Source organism: Nomascus leucogenys, chromosome 20 (assembly GCF_006542625.1).
Source record: "Nomascus leucogenys isolate Asia chromosome 20, Asia_NLE_v1, whole genome shotgun sequence".
Classification (NCBI taxonomy): Eukaryota; Metazoa; Chordata; class Mammalia; order Primates; family Hylobatidae; genus Nomascus; species Nomascus leucogenys.
This window is the reverse complement of record NC_044400.1, coordinates 64,336,876-64,360,122: the sequence shown is the minus strand read 5'-3', so window position 1 is coordinate 64,360,122 and position 23,247 is coordinate 64,336,876. Positions and strand designations below refer to the sequence as shown.

The window sequence follows — 23,247 nt, the reverse complement described above, 5'->3', positions numbered from 1 at the left end:
TATTTAAGTACATAGAGCAAAGCTGTATCAATTTCATGCTGCAGTTACACCTTTCTATTTAGCATTCACAAAACAAATTACCCACTCCCCCCTCCAAAAAAAACCCAAAGAAAATAACACATATAAATCTCCTGATGGAACTAAATTTGATATGCAAAATGACTCAGGAAAAATCCCCAGCTAGTGAGACGGTGCTACTCTCTATTAGAGTAATAAAATAACCTGCTAATATCACTGGCTTCTGATACAATTGTGATGTATAACATATAGGCTGGGAGACCACTGTGGATATTTTTCTCTCATTTTCCTTATATAATTTGTGAAGTGGAAGGAATTGGAAACTGTAATTTCCTCATGCCTTCATAATAGATTCTGTACATCCTTTGGAAAGTCCACAAATCTAAAACTTTAAAAAGCTATAGGGGCCAGGCACGGTGGCTCAAGCCTGTAATTCCAGCACTTTGGGAAGCCAAGGCGGGTGGATCACGAGGTCAGGAGATCGAGACCATCCTAGCCAACATGGGGAAACCCCGTCTCTACTAAAAACACAAAAATTAGCTGGGTGTGGCAGTGTGTGCCTGTGATCCCAGCTGCTCAGGAGGCTGAGGCAGGAGAATCACTTGAACCAGGGAGTTGGAGGTTGCAGTGACCCCAGATCGTGCCACTGCACTCCAGCCTGGCGACAGAGCAAGACTCCATCTAAAACAAACAAACAAACAAAAGCTACAGGAAGTAAAATGTTGTCAGTTTAATTCTATGAGAAGGTCCATATTGTGATAAGGGAATAATATTAAGTCATGTACAGAAGCCTGATACTCAGATACAATAGTGACCATCTACATTGAAGGGTGGAATTGAAGCTGTCCGTTTCATCCCATCTTCTGCAATGGAATGGGAACTCCAACACCTTCTCCAAAGCTGAATCGCTCACTCATTCTCTGTTACTCTCTCGGTTTTCTAAGCAGAGTGTGTTCCAGTTTCCGTTTCATTCTGTATTTTCTTATGCACATTGTTTGTCGAATTTTTATATTCACACAGAAATGCACATCCCTACCTCCATACCTACACACGTAAAATATTTTTGATATATGGATGCTGGCTGCAAGGACTAAAGAATCATAAGCCCTTGGAATAAGAGAGTACTGAGAGACAGGAAAAACACATTTTTCCAATGTTCAGACTTGCTGGAAAGGAGAAAATACCCTAAAGAAAGATTCAGAAACCCCCCTTAAGGCCTCTTTTGTTACTCTCTCAAGCTTTTCAATTTGAGACATCAGTTTTTGCTGGTGATGGCATAGGCAGGGCAAGGCAAAATTAATATAAAATTAGAGAAGATACACTATAAACTGGCAGAGGTCCATCTTTAAACCATTGTGAACAGGCAGGGGTTCATCTTTTAACCATTGTGAAGTGTGTCTTCTCTAAGTTTAAGATGAGGGTCCAGTCTTCTTCTCCAGTGGGGCCAGAAGCACAAGTTCTTTTTTTTTTTTTTTTTTCTTTTTTTTGAGACGGAGTCTCACTCTGTCACCCAGGCTGGAGTGCAATGGTGTGATCTCAGCTCACTGAAAGTTCTGCCACCCGGGTTCATGCCATTCTCTTGCCTCAGCCTCCCAAGTAGCTGGGACTATAGGCGCCTGCCACCATGCCTGGCTAATTTTTCATATTTTTAGTAGAGACAAGGTTTCACCATGTTAACCAGGATGGTCTCAATCTCCTGACCTTGTGATCTGCCCACCTCAGCCTCCCAAAGTGTTGGGATTACAGGCGTGAGCCACCGCACCTGGCCCAGAAGCACACGTTGTAAGAGGTAAACTAATCTCTGCCTTTCAGGCCACAAAAATAAGAGGTGGGGCCTGGTCCTTGTAGGATTTTTTTCTATAATATACTTTTAGTTTAGCTGGTATTATATTTCTGTGTACAATCCAGAAATGGATTGTACACAGAAATATAATGGTACTACTATTGTTTATTATCCTTGATAATCACTAGCTTGAACCACTGTGATAAGTCTGAAGCTGATTTAATAGCCTCTACTCTCATTCCTCTCACTCTGCTCTGTCAGAGTGATATTTCTTAAACATCAATGTGACCATATCTGTGGCTTGTCCTTTCGGTGATCTCATCCAGTCTCACGGAGATAAGTATGATATAGATGTTGGTGTTTATTTCCCAGCCTGGACCTCTCCTCTGAACTCTAGATTTATATATATGCAACTACCTACTCCATAATTCTCCTTGGATGTCCAAGAGGCATCCTAACTCTCCAAGCAAGATGAGGCTCCTGATCTTCCTCTCTAAATGTCATCCTCCCTCAGTTCTCCTTTCCCATTTCAGAATGTCAATCCATGCTTCCGAATGCTTTCAACAAAAAGGTCAGAGTCATCTCCGAATAGGAACTGAGATACATAGGCTAAATGACATCATGGCATCCTCATTATATGAGTAAGTAGCAGCATCAGGATATTTACTCGGACAGTGTACCTCCAGAGTCTTTGTTCATTACCCCTATGTTTGACTGCTTCTCTACTTTATAAATCCCTTTACATGTAATCCAAAACTTCATATAGAACCTAAATGACAAATACCAACTGCTAACCTCAAGGCAAGCTTGCTACATCAAAGAAGAACTATGAATTCTGATTTTACCTAGCTGTCTGGGAAAAGAGCTGAAAATTCCCTTTGTTGAGGGCCAAGATCTTTTGATTCATTTTTCTCTCTCTGTCTTTCTTATAACTTCTGCATGTTCTTATGGGAATCCTAGATTCTGCATGTTCTTATGGGAATCCTAGGCTGTGATTGTGAGATGGGAATTCAGAAGTTTCTATTATCATTCTGTCTCAGCTACTAATTAGCTATATGGCCTTGGGAAGTTTCTGAACTTTTTGGTATTTTATAATTACTCTGGCAAAAAATGACATGCATGCACTAGATGGTCCAGAGTCTATAGCAATAATATAGAAAAAAAAGTAGAGAAATAGATAAATCGAGTTACAGGGCCTATTTACTTCTTGAGAGAAAGAATCACATGTCTGTTTACTATCCATCTCCCAAGTGTTTATTGAAGTTACATCTTTTGCAGAAACTCAGCAGGTATGTGTGAATTGCTGGTTGAAGATTCACGATTTGCTATATGGTATGGACAAGATGCCTTAGAATTCCAGAGGCAGTTTGGAATAGTAGAAACGAATCTGAATTGAGAGGCAGACAACAGGATCTAATAACAGAGAAGGCAGAGATGTGTAAGTTATTTGACTTCAGGACAAACATCTATCATATAGTCAAGACTTTTAGTATTTGCCTCTGTAAAATATGAAGAGAGTGGGATTGGTTGATCTCAAAGATACCTTAAGGGAGCTCTGACTGTATAATTTACTTTTTCCATAAAACCTGAAACGTGTAAGCATGAAACATTTTTGTTTGTGTATCTATTCCATTGGAAGGGCTCAGCAACTGAGCATCAGGATCTAGCACATATAATCATCTCTGTTTACATTTCATTTATTTTAGACCCCACACCAATACTGTGAAGTGGATAATAATATCTCCATTTATGCATAAGGAAATTGAGGTCCAGGGAGGCTTTTCAAGGTAAAACTCAGTGTCAGATCTGGGATTGGAATCCAGGATTAAGTGGCTCTCAGTTTCAATTCTCTTTGCATTGAACCACACATCCTCCCCAAGTCTCTGGCATTAGTGATGCATATCAGGAGGCAATGCAGGGGCTCTTCAGGGATATAAAGAGGGCTCATGGGTACAAACGTACAGTGAGAAGGACATGGCCACACTTCTTGAAGACCAGGTTCATCCAACTCTAACAGAAAGTGCTATGATTAGCCAAAAAATATATTCTAGTCACACACACACACAAAACTAATTAATTAGAAAAATCTGGTGATTAACTGCATGCCTTCATTGTTTTCAATAAATGTCACCTGTCCAATAAATCAATAACACTTATTAATGATAATACAAAGTATATTCAGTAATGGGCTTGCCTTCCATGAAGAGACTAATACGGGGTTTTATATGGAGTTCCAAAAGAAACCAAATAAACATTGTTAGCATTTGCTTCATTGCACAGATTACATGGTGCCTTGATTCTGCTGCTGACGAGCAGTAAAGTGCTCTGTTGTGTGTGGTGCTTAAAACAGGTTTAATCTGCTATTATTAATAGTTCCATGAAGAATATGATTGCCTATCCCCATCCCACTTTCAACCACTATGGCCAACATATGGGAACTCAGGCGACTAAAATAATTACAGACCACAAGCTGTAACAATAAACCACAAAAGGACTAATCATATCCTTTCTTGGAATTTACTTATTTTAAATAGTTTGTTACTTTTTTTCATGAAGAGCTCCATATTGGACCACATTTGTGATGAGAAGATCTAACTTGGATTTCAGCTGCAGAAATTATGCTATTTACTTTCTTATTACAGACACTAAATTGCTGTTTGGATTATTATTATTTTTTTCCTTTCTCTAGATAGTTCAACAAATAGATTTTATGGTCTCTTTATGGGACAAAGCAGGGTATAATGACTTCAAAAAGTAGAAAGACTAAATAACTAGATAATTGCCTAGAGTTGAAGTGGTGTATTCAGGAACTTCACTGGGAGGAACTAAAAATAATTTAAAAATAGGAGAAAGTGTCATTGGCCCATTTATGCAAAGCCAATGCAAAGAAAAGCTGAACACTTGACTTCTGAGAAGTTAAAGACAAACTGTGGTGCCAAGTTACAGCAATTCCCTTGGCCTAATTTTTGATAAATTTAATTTTATCCTTTGTCAAAGTTGTGGAATCTATAATGTCTATTTTATTGGTCATATTATATGCATGTCTCATGCAAGTGTCCTTCAGAACTTCTTGAAGACCAATAGGGAATATATTAAAAATGAAAATAGAAATTAGGTTGAATATTGGCCTACCTACAATGGTTGAAAAATCACTTTAGAAAAAAGTGGTTTTGCTTGTTTTCTTGTTGACCTATTTGAATGCTTTTTTTTTTTTTTTTTTTTTAAAAAAAAAAAGGTCCTCAGCGTGAAGGAGTTGGTAGGTGATGTTTTAGCTCACTGAAACATTTCTTTTTGCTAACCAAGGATCTTTGAATGACAGAAGGAAGGGATTTTAAGGAAGACAACAAGTTAGTCTTCTAGAGTAACATTATCTGTTCTAGTGAACTGGTCCTTTGGGGTTCGGTGGTTTTAAAGGCATGCTTTCTTTTATTATTTGGAGATTATATTGTTTAAAGTTTTCTGCATGGGGAATAGAGGTTGCTATGGGAACATAAAACTCTACACAGAGACAGAACTATGAGTAGGTCCAGGTTCTGTCACCAAATAGCTTGTGATACTGAGTCAGTCTCACAAATGTGCAGCCTGTTGTTTCCTCTTCCACAAAATGATAATATTTCTCTTCATGTGGCTTTGGCAGTGATATGACCTATTACATGTGAAGGCATTTTATGGTAACGTGCAGTGCACACTAGACATCAAACTTCGTTAACATATTAATAATATACCTCATTTGGTGACATTGTTCTTTTTCCTTTATAATCTTTCAATGATAATTATTAAAATCTTTGTCATCAACTTAGTGAAACCCCGTCTCTACTAAAAATACAAAAATCAGCTGGATGTGGTGGCACATGCCTGTAGTCCCAGCTACTCAGGAGGCTGAGGCAGGAGAATCACTTAAACCCAGGAAGTGGAGGTTGCAATGAGCCAAGATTGTGCCACTGCACTCCGGCCTGGGCGACACAGTGAGACTCCATCTCAAATAATAATAATAATAATTTAAAAAAATCTTTATGGGTCATATGTGCCCCCTCCCAATTCACCAACTTTGCCTTCTCACTGGGTGGTTCTCATTACTTATTAACTCTATTTCCACCTACTTTTCTAACACTGTATTTGATACCATACAAATTGGTCCTTTATGCAAAATAATTTATATGTTAATGACTTGGTCAGATGGCCTCAATATTAACTTTTTCCTTGAAGGTGCTAGTTTGTTATCCCACTCACAGTGCGGTTAATACACTCATAAATGTCCTTCAAAAATGTTTCTAAGGGCCCTGCAGGCTGAATTTTAGACTCCATGCTCATTTTTACTTCAGTAATTTCATTAGTAGTGTTTATTTTATAAATAGCTTGTAAAGTGTTTGAAGGCAGAAACATTTTTAAAATGTTTATATATTTTTGTTTCAAAGGACTTTGCAGAGAAACAAATCCATAGAAGCACCCCTAAACTGGGAGTGTGGTGAAGTGGGGAAGAGCTCAGCCTAGGGCTACAGATCTCGGGATCCAAGAATACATAGCAGGTAGCTCGAGAGGGAATTTAGAGTCTAGGCCTGCACAGAATTCACCTGAAAAGGTGGAACAGAGACCAGGACTGAAACCAGGACCAAAACAAGGACTAAACAAACCAGAGATTCCAGAGAAGAGCAAGTGGTTTCTATTGGTAAGAGTTGGGAGCAGCAGAAATTTCCTGAAACCCAGATGTAGTCACAGAGGCCCCAGAGATCCCATGGCCCTGCCTAAGTGAAATTAGAGAGAGGGCTTGGTGGGGTATCTTGAACACATTTACTTGTTCAGGTGACAGGTAATGCCTATTGAGAAGCAACTATGTGCCAGGAAAAGTACAGGGTACTGGGTATATGTGGGTAAGCCAGACAGCAGCAACTCTGCCCTCATTCACCTCCCATCTCAGAAAACAATAAACAAATTCATCAATTATTAGAGATAATGATAAATGCTAAGTAAGGAACAAACTGGGTGCAGCAGGGATTTCACCTACATGGAGCTGTGATTAGGGGAGATGATGTTTAAGATGACATTGGAAGCATGAGAAGGAACGAAAAGGTCCTCAGACCAGAAGAGGCAAGAAGCTCTTCTCCATGAGTGATTTAAAGTAAATGTACATATAAAGTAGCCAGTGGAGGAGATGATTGTTAGCACCATGATGGAAAGGTATTGGGGAAATGCTGGAAAAGCACGGCATAAGGGCAAGAAGAGAAGGTCACCCAAAGGCAAGGTCCTTGTGGGCTTCCCAATCCTCCTCTGCTTCTCTGCAGGTGCCAGAATTTGGTTATTTCTCTAAGAAGAACTCGTGTCATGAAATTGAAAGAAGCCCAAGAGGGTTGTGCCATAGAGAATGAGGAGTGTTTGTAAGACATATAATTGTCAGTTACTGAATGTTGTGGCTCTCATCTTAGTTTACTCCCAAGAAAATACCTGGAGCTTTTCAGGTGCTTCTCTCTTACAAGGCCTGGTACTGATGTTTTCATTCAATTCTTTGAGCTTCCCTAGATTCTTTTAGGAACTTCTTTTTTTCTCCTGTTAGGTCAAGATTCTGTTGCTTACCATCAAAGAGCCCTAGCTAATACAGTCACCTCTCTGTCCTTATCTTGCTTGTCTGCTTAGCATTCAATGCCTGTTTTTTGAAGGACTATTGTCTTTGGGTTTATGTGATACCACATCCTCCTGGTTTTCTTTCCATCTCTCTGGTTGCTTCTTTTCAGTGTCCTTTGCTATCTCTTCCAGCTTTACTAATCCTCTAAATGCTAGAGTTCCTTCTGACCAGGCCTAAATCCTTTTGTCTCTTTTAAGTCATTCTAAGTGGTCAAAAAGGTATGCACTTCGGTGCTAGGGTACCTTGGTTCAATTCCCAGCCTTGCCACTTGCTAGCTGTGACCTCGGGGAGGTCACTTAACCATTCCTTGCCCATTTCTTTTATTATTATTATTATTATTATTTTTAAAAAACCTATTTTGTAGGGCTGCTAAGAGAATAAAGTGGGTTAATCATACCTAAAGTATTTTGGGCAGAGCTAGTTCATTATTATGTATTCAATGCATGTTATTTTTCTTACAATTGTTAGTAATCATCAATTCCCATGGCCTTAAATGTTACATATATGCTGGTGATCCTTAAATATGTATTTTCAGCCCCAAACACCGCTCTCAGCTCTAAAAAATTATATATCCAACCACTAGAATTTATCAAACTTTAGAAGACTAAATTCAAATTTTGATTACTGATTCCTAACACCCCCAACCTCACTCAATATTTTTTCCCCCAGTTTTCTGCATCTTAGTAAATGGTAAGAATACCTGCCTAGTTGCTTAAGTCAGAAAACTTGGAATCATCTATATTGTTGCTCTTTCCCTCCTAGCCACATTCAACCTATTTGTCAAATTCTGTCATTTTTATTTATAAAATATAGATTAAATACTTTCATTTCTTTATATCTCAACAATTAAAATTTCTAATACAATGTACCATCATAACTTGGCTAGTCTACTGCAATATCTTCTTTACCCATTCTTTATTTTTCCTCCATGACCAAATCCATTATTTGCCAAATAGAGTTTTGTTTTACAAACATGAACTTGTGTCATTCTCCTAGTTAATCCTTTAATCATTTTGCACTGCACAATGAGTCAAATCCAGCCTGTAAGACTCTGCTTCACTTGCTCTATGTCTACCTGGCTGGTCTCATCTTATATCACCTTCTCCCTCAATCATGGTGATTTGGTCACATCAACCTCCATCAGTTTCTTAAACCCAATAAACCCTTTCCTGCCTTAGGGCTTTTGCGCTTGCTGTGTCTTCAACCAGGAATAACTTTTTCCTTGCTTCTTTCCTTACTGGTTTTCTCCTGAGGTCTGCCATTAAAAAACCCTCAACTTCAGAAAGGCCTGCTACAACACTCAGATTCCTCCAGAGAAGAGAGATAATTGGATCTATGTCTTTCAATCATCTATCTATCTGTAGATTTATTTTAAAGAATTGGCTAATGTGATTATGGGGAATGGCAAGTCCAAAATCTGCAGGACAGGTGAGCAGGCTGGAAACTCAGGCAGGATTTCAACATTATAGTCAAGGCAGAATTTCTGCTTCTCTGGGAAACCTCAGGTTTTGCTCTTAATGCCTTCAACTGATTGAGTGAGCCCCACTCACATTATAAAGGGTAATCTGATTTACTTAAAGTCAACTCATTATAGATGTTAATCACATCTACAAAATATCTCCACAGTAAAATACAGATTAGTATTTGACCAAACAACTGGGCACCCTAGTATAGCTTAGTTGACATATAAAACTTATCATCATACTTTCCTTAGGTCTCCTGCATCCACAGGAGTCTTTCACAGAGTTCTGTCTTTTTTTTTTTTTCCCATTGGATGTACCATAATTTACCCTTAAGTAATTCTTTGCTTACTTATTAATTTCCCCTTCCTCCACTACACTCTAGTGTCTATCAGGTGAGAACGATTCTTTTTTGTATCAATATATACCCAATACTAGCAAAGTCCTTGGGATATATTAAGCATTCAGTAAGTAGTTGGTGCTTGATGCTTAATATGTGTTTGTGAAAACAACAACCACAGGGAACTTGAGATGAAAAGTTTTGACCCAATCTTCTAAAATTTTATGGGAGTTGGAAAATGAGATATTAAGCATAATTTACTAAAATGTGAATAGACAAGAAAATAACTGATTATTTCTCATTTTCTTTTGACACATTCTCCTCCCTTGTATTTTCCTGAAATTAAATTAGTCAACACAGATTTAAGAGGACTTAGAGTCTCGCACACTCAGCCCAAATATAGCATTGAAAAGACTTCCAAAGCTTGGGCAACATATTTTATTTTAATAAAGATTTGAATGCCTGCAGGATCACTGGAATAATTGCCAGTTACACTTCTATTAATGAACACATTTAAATGGGGATTGTGAAAAGCAGAAAATGATCTGATTTTATAGAGTACGTTTACTGCCAGCAATGTACAGTGATGAATGGTGTCCTAGAATTTAATTTTAGTTTTAGCCACAAAACAGCTAAAGTGGCACAGCAGGCTCTTTAAAAAATATGTACTGAACTTGAAAAATTATTTATTGAGTTCTCAGTGATATCTATATGTAAATTATTGAGTTCTCAGTGATATCTATATATAAATTATTGAGTTCTCAGTGATACATATATATACCATATATATATATACACACCGTATATATAGATATACGGTGTGTATATATATATGATATATATGGATATAGATGATATAGATGATATATATCATATAGATGATATATATCATATATATCTATATATCATATAGATGATATAGATGATATATATGATTATCATCTATAGATGATATATATATCATCTATAGATGATATGATATATATGATATATATGATATATAGATATATATCATCTATAGATGATATATATATGATATATATCATCTATAGATGATATATCATCTATATATGATATATACATATGATATATATCATCTATAGATATGTATCATCTATAGATGATAATCATATATATCTATATATCATCTATATGATATATAGATATATATGATATATATCATCTATATGATATAGATGATATATATGAGATATATATATATATATATACACACACACACACACACACACACACACATTTTTTTTTTCTCCTTCAAGATGAAGTCTCACTCTGTCACCCAGGCTGGGGTACAGTGGCACGATCTTGCTCACTGCAACCTCTGCCTCCCAGGTTCAAGCAATTCTCATGCCTCAGCCTCCCAAGTAGCTGGGACTACAGGCATACATCACTATGCCCAGCTAATTTTTTTTTGTTGTTGTATGTTTAGTAGAGACGGGGTTTTGCCATGGTGGCCAGGTTGGTGTTGAACTCATGATCTCAGGTGATCCTCCCATCTCAGCTTCTCAAAGTGCTGGTAATACAGGCATGAGCCACCACGCCTGGCCTCAGTGATATATTTTTGTGAACCAATTAATTCTCTCAAAAAATAAAGAAGAGTAATGCTGTTAAAATTGATCCACATAGCAGTCTTATTACCACCCTTGCATGGGCTCTGTGCTGTGAAGACTAGGTTCTATGTGCAACAAGTTCTATTAACAAGCCTCTTTGGAAGAAGCTGCTTTTGAACTTGATATGTATTCAGTTCTGAAGTACAGTGTTAAGGGAAGTAGAAAATCTCAAAGGGTTGGTAAGACAGGGTCTTAGTATTATTTCTAAATGCTGGTTCTTCAAGTGATATTTGGGTTTGAAGTACATCAGTTCACACTGCTCCCAGACTAAAACAAAAAAATTTCTTAGAAGGATTAACTGAATCTAAGAAAACTTTTTAGGAATATTAACCAGAAAAATTCAGGAGAAGAAAATTTTATTGACTTTATCAGATTGCTGCTTGTTCCCCCAAATCCAACTTCTCCTTTACATTTATACACTGATGTTTAGCCAGAAACTACATTTCCCAGGTTCCCCTGTAGCTAGATGATGGTTGTGACTAAGTTTGAGCCCTTAATGTGAATAAAAGTGATGTAGAGACTCTTCATGTTATCTTTAAATCAAGAGTCACTTGCCCCTGTATTATGACTACCTCACTTTCCCTCAGGATCTGAACATGACAGTGACCCAGTTTACAGGATACAGATGGTAGCAAGGGATAGCAGAACAATGTGTTGGAAGGAACCTGGGTCCCTGAATGACATCCTGCTAGAGCAGAGCTGCCACATCAGCCTGGACCAAACCAACTATGACTTGAAAGAGAAAGAAAATGGGAGCTTTCTTATAGGATTGTTGCAGATGAATCAATAAAATCTCAAAGTCTTTAGAAAGACTTTTAATTAATTTTTATATTATTTAGAGGTTACTTTTACATAAGTTGTTTTTAAAAACTACCTACATTTTAATGTTATGTCTTTAAGACATCAAAAATTATGCTATCTCTTTTGATTTTTGCAAGATCCCAGTGAGGGAATCATTATAAGAAAGATTATGTTAGCTTCTTGAGGAACTCAAGGGACAAAATAAAAGTAACCACAATAAAGGCACTATTTTCAGATTTGTCCTCTGACAACTCTTCATAGGGCTAAGAACAAATCTGTGTTTTCTAACTTTTTTTGGGAGGCGACTCTCAAATCTGTATGGGTGAATATATGTATAACATTATCATTGTGATAAAACTTATGAAGTGTTGTCTAACAAGTAAGTCATTAGACATCCAGTGCTTAGCATGTACCCAAATTCAACTATATTCCAATTTGAATAAAGCATATATATCTATAGGGATATAGATCTATAGATATAGATATACATAGATTAGTTTTCAAAAAGCAAATATCTATCTATAGATACCTATCTCTATATAAGAATATATCTATACATATAGATATAAGAATATACTAGATTCCCCTATTATTAGATGATTCTTCAAAAAGCAAATAGATATCTATATTGTATGCAAAGTATATATCTATATTGGATATATATAGATAGGTTATTTTTCAAAAAGCAAATTTATATACATATATGTACATAATGTGAATCAAAATTTGAGAGTGGGGAAAAGAAACTTTAAGAAAGAACTTATAGATTATACAACACAATTCAGAGTACTGGCAATGATAATAATGGTGCTAATAGTGATAATGATAATAGCAATAACAATAATAGCAGCTACATTTTGAGTGTTGTCATGAGACAGGGTCTGTGCTTTTTGCTTTACATTCATTGTTTTTGCAAAGCATCTATCAGATGTTATTCTTCAATTTTGCAGGTGACATATGAAACCCAGGGAGTATCTTGCCCAAGGGTAACCAGAACTGGAATCTAATTACGTTATAAATTTTACCTCAACATATGTCCATTTTTGCACAGAAGAGTTAGCATAACAGGTGTGAGATCACTGTCCTTAGAAAGGCCTGCTTGCAAGGCTAGCCCCTTGGATGTTGGGAGAGTGTCTACCATTCTTTGAATCAAATGGCTCACTGTGCTTAAACTGTGCAAACAATATGGTTTATGTTGAACATCTGTTTTGCCTTTTGGAGTCTGGAATTTGGGTACATGCTAAGTACTGAATGTCTAAGGGCTTCCTTGCTAGACAACATTTTATAAATGCTATCCCAATGACTCATTGCTGGGGGAATTAAGCACTTCCTGTGAGACTTCACTCAGAAATAACTCTTGGAATCTTGCCTCAGGTTTCCTCCAAACATTACCCCATGTGCCTTTTCCCTTTGCAGATTTTGCTTTGCATTCTTTTGTTGTAATAAATCGTAACTGTGTGATTGTATATTGGGTCTTTTACATCCCCTAGCAAATCATCAAAACTAGAGATAATCTTGGGAACCCCTAACATATCTATCTTCCATGTCATTCTCTCATTTGGAGAAAATAAAATTTTATTTTCTACCTGAGTACATAGGAAGACTGTATTTCTCAGCCTGTCTTGAAATCGAATTGGACCATATGACTGAGTTCTGATGGGTGGAATGTCCGTTAGTGCAAGATAGGCCCATCAAATGCCCCACACCATCTTTCTGCTCTCAACTGAGGACCAGATGCAGATGACCCAGTGGAGGAAGCCGGCACCATAGGCAATAGTGGAACCACGAGATGGAAGGAGTGTCCTCAATAAATGAGTTGAACAGAAACCCCATCCTGTCCCCAATGGAATCACATAGGATTAGGAAATGAAAGAGAAACAAACATTTGTTGTCTTAAACCACTGAGATACTGGAGCTGTGTATTACAGCATTGATCCTGCTCTGTCTACTACACATGGTGACTTGCTGGATACCAACACCCCCATCTCCTTCTTCTCAACTTTGAAATATGTTGCAAGAGTGAAAGGGATTTTTTAAGCCATAGAGATCCCATTACTCATTTGATAGAATAATATTTGATGGGCAAACACAGGACACGAATAATCTACCAGATGGCGACTCTTGCAATGGAATCAAAGGAAGTTCTTTGTTACCATTTGAGATTGCTCTTAACATTTTTGAGTAGTACTTGATAAAACAAATAGAAGGTGTTAAACTACTGGGTGTAGTTCTTTTACTAAAGGAGCCATGCTCTTTCACTCCCCCATTATTAGATTATTTTTCAATAAAGCAAATTAACAGCACTCAATTTTACTCAGTAGATGTGGAAGGAACTAAAAAGAAGAAAGTGAGAGAAGATAAAAATTTTATTGGGCTGGCCTCCAATCTTTTTGTTTGGGGTCATTCATTTGTTCACACATATTTATTGATTACTTGTCATATACTAGACACAGTCTGAAGGGCTGAGAATTTTGTAGTAAGGAAGGTGCAGCACCTGCTGTCAGGAAGCTTAAAGAATAGGGGAGGAGTCAACAAGTGGAGAGGAAACCCAAAATAAGCACTATGATGGGAGCACACAGCAGAGTCTCCAAACCTGCTTTAGGAGATATCAGAGAAAGCTTTTCCACAGATAATTCTTTCAACCCCAAAACTCTCAAGATAGCCCCCAGTCCTCCTCAATTTCCCTCCCCTTTTAATCCAAACCATCATGACACCCACTCAGCTCAACCTCCACCATATATCCAAGCCCATCATTTCTCTCCTCTACTTGCTACTACCCTGGTCTAAGCCACATCTCCTTTCTGTCTTAATCTCTTGGACCAGCTTTCTAGAGGGTCTCCAGGTTTACTTTGATGTCTTACACTCCGTTTTGCTTAGAGTAGCCCTCCAGGGCCATCTTAAAAAAAAAAAAAAAACAATGCTTTATTTGTATCTGAACTTTTAAAAACTGGTAGTTCCCCACTATCCTTAGAATAAAATACAAACGATGTTCCAGGTCCCAGCCACTCTTGCTCACTCTTGCCTCATGGTTTTGGTCTGCTCTTTATGCCTAGAAAGTCCTTTTTCTACCTTCCCATGACCGTGCCCTTCTTGACATTGTAGACACAATGCAATGCCACTTCCCTTTCTCTAGCCACCCCATCGAAAGAAGCTCCCTGCTCTACTTCTTTGTAACAAACGTCATCCTCCTTCTACTGCCACTAGATATTTTCTTATTTAACTATGTGTTTGCTTTTTGCCCCTCTTCTCACTATCTTCCCCCAATGGAATACAAACTCTAAAGAAAAATTACCTGTCTGTTTTTGTCAGTGTATCCTAAATACCTTTTACAGTGATGAGCCTGAACTCAGCACTCAGAGAATAAGCCATGAAAAAATATATTGAAAGGAAGTCTACGTATAGTGTGGAGAAGACGTAGCCATTGCCCTGATGAAGAAGGGAGTTGTGGGAAGCAGCATTTCTCGCAGGAGAAAAAGTCCAGGTCAAGACCCTTCAGAGGGGTGCACTTCAGCTGCAGGCAGTTCCTTCTGGCTGGAACAGAGTAAATAGGGATGAGTGAGGGGTGAGACAGGAAAAGTCAGCAGAAGATGGTTGGTCAAGGCCTGGCTGATCATAGGCTAGTTGGGTCACTGCAGTATAGACAGCATCTAACCCAATATCTGACTTATAGTAGATGTTCAAGAAATATTTGTTGGATGTGCATGTAAGACAATTGAGCCTCTCTTCTAATGGCAAAAAAAAAAAAAAAAGCCAGCAATTGGAACTGGTGGTTCCAGTTCCAACCAGTAGGAACTGACTGGTTTCTATTTGTTCTTTAGAAAGACCTTTTCAGCTGCAGTGGAGAATGCTTCAGAGGAAGACAGGACTGTAGGCAAGGAGTCTGGGCCATTGCAGACATGCAGATGAGAGGTGACAGTGACAGCATCGTGTGAGAGGCAGGGCAGTGGAGAGGGAAAGGCAGAGGCAGATGTGAGAGATACAAAGACTGGAGAATTGGCTGAGCTTGGAGATTAAGTGGAAACAGGAGGTTCTGAGGGAGCAGCCCAGAAAGACAACTGCATTTACTTTTTTTTTTTTTTTTTTTTGAGACACGGTCTTACTCTGTTGCCCAGGCTGGAGTGCAGAGACACAATCTTGGCTCACTGCAACCTCCACCTCCCAGGCTCAAGGGATTCTTGTGCCTCAGCCTCCCAAGTAGCTGGGATTTCAGGTAGACACCACCATGCCTGGCTAATTTTTGTATTTTTAGTAGAGATGGGGTTTCGCCATGTTGGCCAAGCTGGTCTTGAACTCCAGGCCTGAAGTGATCCACCCGCCTAGGCTTCCCAAAGTGCTGGGATTTCAGGCATGAGCCACCATGCCCAGCCTGGATTTCTAAGTGACTGCATAAATGAAGGTAACATTTTTGTCAAAATAATCTCTCCACACAGATGTATGCACATAAAATATACCTGTGAGAATAAAGGAGAAAACTAACAGTAGTTACCTCTAGCAAGGAGGGATGAGAAGTTTACTGTACCTAGGACACTTCGATATTTCAATTTCTAATCCTCTGTATGATTTAAAATGTTTAGCATGACATTTTATGAGTTTAAAATTTGAAAGAAGGCCGGGCATAGTGGCTCATGCTTGTAATCCCAGCACTTTGGGAGGCGGAGGCAGGCAGATCACCTGAGGTCAGGATTTCGAGACCAGCCTGGCCAACATGGTGAAACCTCATCTCTACCAAAAGTAGAAAAATTAGCTGGGTGTGGTAGTGCACGCCTATAATCCCAGCTACTCAGGATGATGAGGCAGAAGAGTCCCTTGAACCCGGGAGGTGGAGGTTGCAGTGAGCGGAGATTGTGCCACTGCATTCCAGCCTGGGTGACAGATCGAGACTCTGTCTCAAAAAACCAAAACAGAACAAAACAAAAAATTGAAAGAAACAAATAAATCAAGAAGCATCTAAATGCCACATAATATATTAGGTTGGTGCAAAAGTAATTGTGATTTTTGCCATTGAAAGTAATGGCAAAAAAACACAATTTCTTTCACACCAGCATAATGCATAATATAAACTAATGCTTAACATATTTCAAGGTAACATTACTGAGTCATTATGAATTTTTAATTACATTATGAAGTTTAGTTACTTTTGTACGTAGAAGAGTAAGGAAAGAACTGAAGGGCTCTGATATCTTTTGACGGCACTCTTAAAGATATTAAGTAAAACATTTCTCATTTATTTTCTTATCTACATGGATATTAATATCCTAAATTTTTAAAGGATAGTTTCATGTCCAGAGAATCTAAGCCATTGTTCAAGCTCAGAAATGGCAGTGGTAAGGTTTGAACCCTGGACGGTGCTTGCACTATGTCAGTCTATGGAAGTCAAAAGGGAAGTCGTGTTAACTGTTTAGGCTTATAGACAATCTTCCCTTCAGAAAGCCCTTCTTGTTGGAAATCTGACAGACAGTTCTGCTAGGGCAAAGGAAATAGCATTTTAACTCTGTTCTTACCTTAATTCTAAAGTACATGAATAACGCTTTGCTCTTAAGGAAGGCCTTTTATCTGAGCCTTTCAAACACTGAACAAAACCAATTATTACCCACCCTCCTTCATGGTTGAAAGAGAAGATTTTAATCCCTAATTTGCTGACAGAGAGACAGAAGCCCGCAGGAATGAAGAGATTTACTGAGGGTAACACAGTCTATGAAAGCGTTCAAGAATAATCCTGAGGGCTTGTGACAAAAGAGCAATTGCCTTATGCAATTAGCAGTGAATTCCTCTGTCCTAATCACTGCATCTTACTGTTTCCCATGCAAAGTTTAAGGGAACTAAACTTCTCCTCTTTCCTTTCCCACCATAAATCGGACTTAGTGCTTTTTATGTAAATGTACTTTGTAAAAATGTAGATCCCTATAATTTTACCCTCCATCTGTTTCATCTGTTTTTAAAGATCTTACTGCAGAAGTTCCCAAACACTTTGAATGGGGTGGAAAAGCCCCATACAAGAACTAAGATGTCCTGCTGGTTCCTTTGGCTACAACATCAAAACTCTTGCAGAAATGGAAAAAAAAAAAAAGTGTGCTTCTGTTCTTGATAAAATGCCCAAGGAGGGTGTCTGGATAACAAGCAAAAACATGGAGGGTGGGGATTAACTGCATTTGAGATGTGACTGCAGAGCGCATTCAGCTGCTTTGCTCTGCAGGGGTTGCTGCCTCCTCACAAGCTCCACTGTGATGGATACACCCTATGTGGCCCCCAGTGAGTCACACCTTTTTAAATCTCCTCACTTTGAGTGCTGAGATGTGCAGTGTAAGGTCCCCTGAGCAGGCTGCGCCATGGTCAAGCCATCATGACCCCTGTGACCCATATGTACACATCCAGAAGTCTGAAATTCTGGGAGCCAGAAAGTCTGGGACAACAGGAAAACCACAAAAGAAGAAAAATGGCTAGTACCTGTCTTAGCTGATTAGGCAACCTTGCGACATTCTACCATTGCAGCATGCTCTACCCTAACTGATCAATCAACCTAGTGACAATGTGCTCTATGACCCCTCCCACCTTGTGATAATGTACCTTGAAACCTTCTTCCCCTGCCTGCAATAACTGGCTCCTAACTGTAACTTTCCACTGCTTACCCTAATCTATGAAATTAGCTCCAATCCCACCACCCTCTGCTGACTCCCTTTCTGGACTCAGCCCACTCGCATCTGGGTGAATAAACAGCCTTGTTGCTCACACTTAGCCTGTTCAGGTTGTCTCTTCAATTAGACGTGCACATAACACAGAGGTGATGGGATGAGATGCCACAGCCATGACTGTACTACCCATTCTAAGACTAGAGAGACCCTCCGTTGTTGGCTTTGAAGAAGCCAGCTACCATATTACAAGGGAGCCTACAAGATGGCCAGCTGGAAATGGACTGTAAGTAGCCTCTAGGTGCTGCATGGCCATACATTGACAGCCGGCAAGAGGGGAATTTCATATGTGCAACCACAAAGAATTGAATTCTGCCAACAACCACAGGAGCTTAGAAAAGGATCCACGATCCAGAAAGAAATGCAGCCCAATCATGATTCTAACTGTGGCCTCAAGAAACTCCAACCAGAGCACTTAGCTATGTCATTTCTGAACTCCTGATCCTTGGGACAGTATATTATGAATGAATGCTTTCTAAATCCATTTAGTATTTGGCAAATAGTTATATGGCAATAGAAAATGAATGTAAACATCTTTCTATTTTAGATAAAAGATAGATAGTAACATAACATTTTATGTCAAAAGGACATTAGCAGGTATTAAAGTGATGCCTTAATGATATATTTGATTCTAATGGATAATTTCACCTATTATAATCCAGAGCAAAGAAAGAAAAGGAAGCAGGGAAAGATTCCATAGAAGAAGGAACCAGCTGCCTGAAGCATAGAGGTCTAACTATTTGCAACTCATCTTGTGCCTTAAAAATGGGAAGAATAGGCTATTATTAATTAATGACCGAAAATGCCAAAGCGGCATTGGCTTCACTATATTAAAACTTAATGCCCCACTATATCATTTACAACCACCTAAAATTGAACTGAAGCTATAACTGGTTTTGAAAGAGTGCAGCAAAGCAAGATTATGAAACATGTATATTGATACTTGTGTGACCTTTTGACAATTCATTCTCAAATGTGGCTTTCTGTTCACTGTCTGTTATAATGTAAAATATTTTTAAGAAATTAAGGACTTCAGATTAAAAAAAGAAGAATTCCTAAGCATCATCCCAGTTAACTGAATAAAAATCCTCAAAAATAAGACCTCTTACCTCTCTCCAACCCCTACACACACACATACGTGCACACACAACACACACACACACACTTCGTACACACACCAAAGACTTCATGCGGTTCCAATGTAGCTAGCCTAGTCATTGGTATTTGTCATGATAGAGCTCATCACTAATAGGTCACTTCTTTTTGTGCTAGAAGCACCTTGTATATGTTATATATCTAGTTCAATGGTTCTCAATCTTGCCTGCACAATATAATTACTTGAAGAGCTTTATAAATCCTAATGCTGAAGCTTTTTCCCAGAGCAATTACATCAGAATCACCAAGCATAGTAGCCATTATTTTTAATTTGTAAAGCTCCCCAGATGGTTGCAACATGCATTTATGTTTGAGACTGCTGATCTGTAGATAATAGTTTGCATTTTCTGCATCCTTCCTAATATATAATTATGTAGTCCAAAACCCAAACACTGCCTGGGAGGTATGTAGGCCAACCATGACTGTCCCACTTTGATGGAACATACAACTGAGGTTGACCATTTGGGGCCATACTATAATAACTCCTTTTTATTGAACTTTATGTTTATTATATTTATTTCTTTAAAAAAGTACAATCTAGTTATCATTATCCCAGTTTATAGACAAAGACACATGGTCTCCTGAGTCAGAGGGAACTGCCCAGATGAGTAACATGGCCTGAGGCTGAGTGACACCAAAGCTTTTGATGCCTGCACAAAACCAGTGATTCTCGAAGTGTGGCCTCCGGACCAGCAGCATCAGCATCACCTGGGAACTTGTTAAAAATAATGCAAATTCTGTGACCCAATCCCACCCCTACTAAGTCATAATCTTTCAAGATGGGGCCCAGGAATCTGTGTCTTGACAAGCCCTTCAGGTGATTCTGAGGCTCATTATAGGTGGACAGTGTACTATATTATTCTATCTCTATCAGCTGCTCACTTTTGGAGACTCAGAATCTGGCAAGGGACCTAAAAATGTGTGGGAGCCTCAGTGAGTAAGACTGTGTGAGAGAGGAGATTTTTCTCTCACTATCTTCCCTTCCTCTCATTTCCAATCTATATTAACAATCTATGTTGAAAATGCGAGGGGATGTATCAGAGATACCATATGGGAAAAACATGGTGGAGTTATGCTGGTCATATTTACTTGCAGGGGTGCCTGGCTGTGTTGAGCTACTTTCACACAAGTGTGACCATTTTAATATGTTGACGAATGGTTTATCCTTTGAATCATAGTATGGAGAGTTTTAAAAGTTTCATTAAAAATGAATAACCCAACTGTTTTCAGGGAAATGAGTTTGTGATCTTAAGGGCTTTGAGGTAATTGGTGTTCAGGGAACCAAGGCAGTTAGTTTGCTTTCTCGGATGGAAGCTGCATCAGCTTGCTGCCATGCTGTAAAACCCAAGTGCTGCTGACCTGCTTAGTGTATTTCTGATATGCTTAGGGTTCATTTATTAGAATTGTACATTTGACTAGGGGGAAATAAAAATTAAAAGGCCACTCGTGTTTGATTTATGAGAGATGTCGATTAATATTTTCTGAGCAAACTGTGAAGTCCTTTCTTTTAAAGAAGTATATAAAATAGGCTTTTGGCATATTCAGGTCTGTTGGAAATTTGTCTCATGGGGCAGGGTGAGATGGGAGAAAGAGAAAGCAATAAAGATAGAGAAGAGAAAAAAATAGAGGAAGAAGAGGATGGGGAAGAGCTGAAAGGAGACAATAATTCACAAGCGGAAGAGACAGAAGAGGTGGAAAAAAAAGGAGAGGAAGGAGGAGGGAAGAAATAAGAGGTGGGGTCAGAAGGATTAAAAAAGGGGAAAGAAAAGAGTTTGGGAAAAGGGGGGAAGGAGAGAAAAGGGAGAAGATAAGGACATATGGGCAACAAAAAATAACATAAAATAAAATAAAGCAATTAATGCAGACTTTGGAGCCTAGCAATTTATTGTGAAGTGCCACTTGTATTAGACATGCTGCAGAGATGCTGGCTCCAAAGATTAATGATGGCAGTAATCATGATTCCAATTTATAGCAAATGCAATGAAAGGCAGCCAGACCCCAAACAGAGAAACCCTATGGGGATGGCAGTGGAATAATAACATAGCAGCAGTCGAGGAATACAGGGATGCTGAGAGATTGGATTCAGTTCTCCTGTGTTCAACAACCATTCTGTATCTGACGTACAATCCAATGTTAAAAAGAAAAAAAATGTATACTTATTACTAGCTCTTTGAATTAGAGGAAAGAAATTTAGGTGTTCACATGAACACATGTGAAGTTTTATTCTGTGATTCACCTCCTCTGAGCACTGACTTTTGGCCCAGATTGGTCTTTTACACCTCCTTTCCTTTCTGTCCTTGCTGCTCAGTGTTTTTCTACTGCCAGTGGTCAATACCGGTGTTTCACTGCAAATGCCTACTGTGTCTGAAGCCTGGAACTGTTGCAGAATAGGCATAACTACTCATCCTCTTTCCTAGTTGTCAAAGCCCTTTTCCTTTTATGCACATTTATTTGTATGTATTGTCTTGATAGATTACCTATCAAGATTCCTTTAATCAGTGGTCTGTGTGTGTGATGAGCACTCATCTCCATTATAATCTCCTCTGCCCCATCTGTTGCCACGAAGTCCTAAGTCTTTGCAGATGATCAAGTTTTGGAGGAGAAACAAATTTACTCTACATAATAGAAGGAGAAAAACTTGAGAAAGCCCAGGGCAAGGATAAGGGGTTGAGGAGCAGAAATGGGAGAAAGACAGACCCCATTCGTTCAGACAGATGGTGGAAACTTGTGTGCTGTGCGCATGCGGAAACCCTATAAAAATATTCTGCAGTGTCAACTACCGGTATGAATTCTCTGAGTAAATTGTTTTTGGGGATGCCAAAGAAGAAGCAGAGATTCTTATCTGGTCTGCGTAAGGTTGGACAAAGGCAGCAGCTGTGGTGGTCAGATGTGAAGAGGATGGAATTGGAAGAAATCCTTGGACATCACAGACTTCTACATGCCCTGGAACTGCGGATCTTAGGGAAGGAGTTTCAAAAGTGATCAAAGCAAATTAATTTGGATCTCCAGCGGCGCCCGTAGCTACTTTGGTTTCCATATGTATAAGAACAAACTATATGTTGGGGTGTGTATGTTATTTGATACATAAACATTTGATGCCTTTAAGGATGAACTGTCAGATAGATTCATGACAGCAAGTTTTCTCTCCCTATTCAGACCATAAGCTCCTTAAGGATAGAAGTGTATCTTCTCTGGCTTTTGAATAACCTGGAGCATCTAGTTTAACCCTTAGCACATACAAAGTGTTTGGTAAGAGACTGTCTCATAGACTGCCTGGATCCACTCACTTTCTCTCACCCCACCCTCTGGGGTTTTCCGGGCTCTCATTCCCTTTTGAAGATGGTTCACCCAGGAGGGAGGGTCATCTGCACACCTGGATTGCAGAGAACCAGGTACAGTGATGACCTACAGACACCTGTGGTTTACAGATATTGGCAGCATGATTTTTTAAACTATAAAAGTTACAGCGATTATCCTCCAATTCCAGGAATGGAATCCCTTGATAGGCCTCTATCTATATTCAAGACTCAAGTCAAGCACCAGCCTGTATTTAAAAACTAAGGAAACAATGGAAGTTTATTGAAATTATGTCATTATAGTTTATGAAGAGAAAATATTTCAACCAAGAACTGAATTGAATAAAACTTTCTCAGAAACTCTCTTTGTTTAATGGGCAATTACAGTGTACCAGCATGGGTGTGCCACAGAGAATCAAAGTCCACAGATACTAATTATATTCCTATCTAGGAAGGATCAGTA

The 23,247-nt window shown here is 38.7% G+C and overlaps 1 protein-coding gene across 8 annotated transcripts in view; it reads right to left on the bottom strand.

Annotated features, from left to right (window-relative positions):
• Window positions 1-23,247, bottom strand: part of KCNIP4 (potassium voltage-gated channel interacting protein 4) — a 1,193,209-nt gene that overhangs the window by 105,023 nt on the left and 1,064,939 nt on the right. The window lies entirely within an intron of this gene.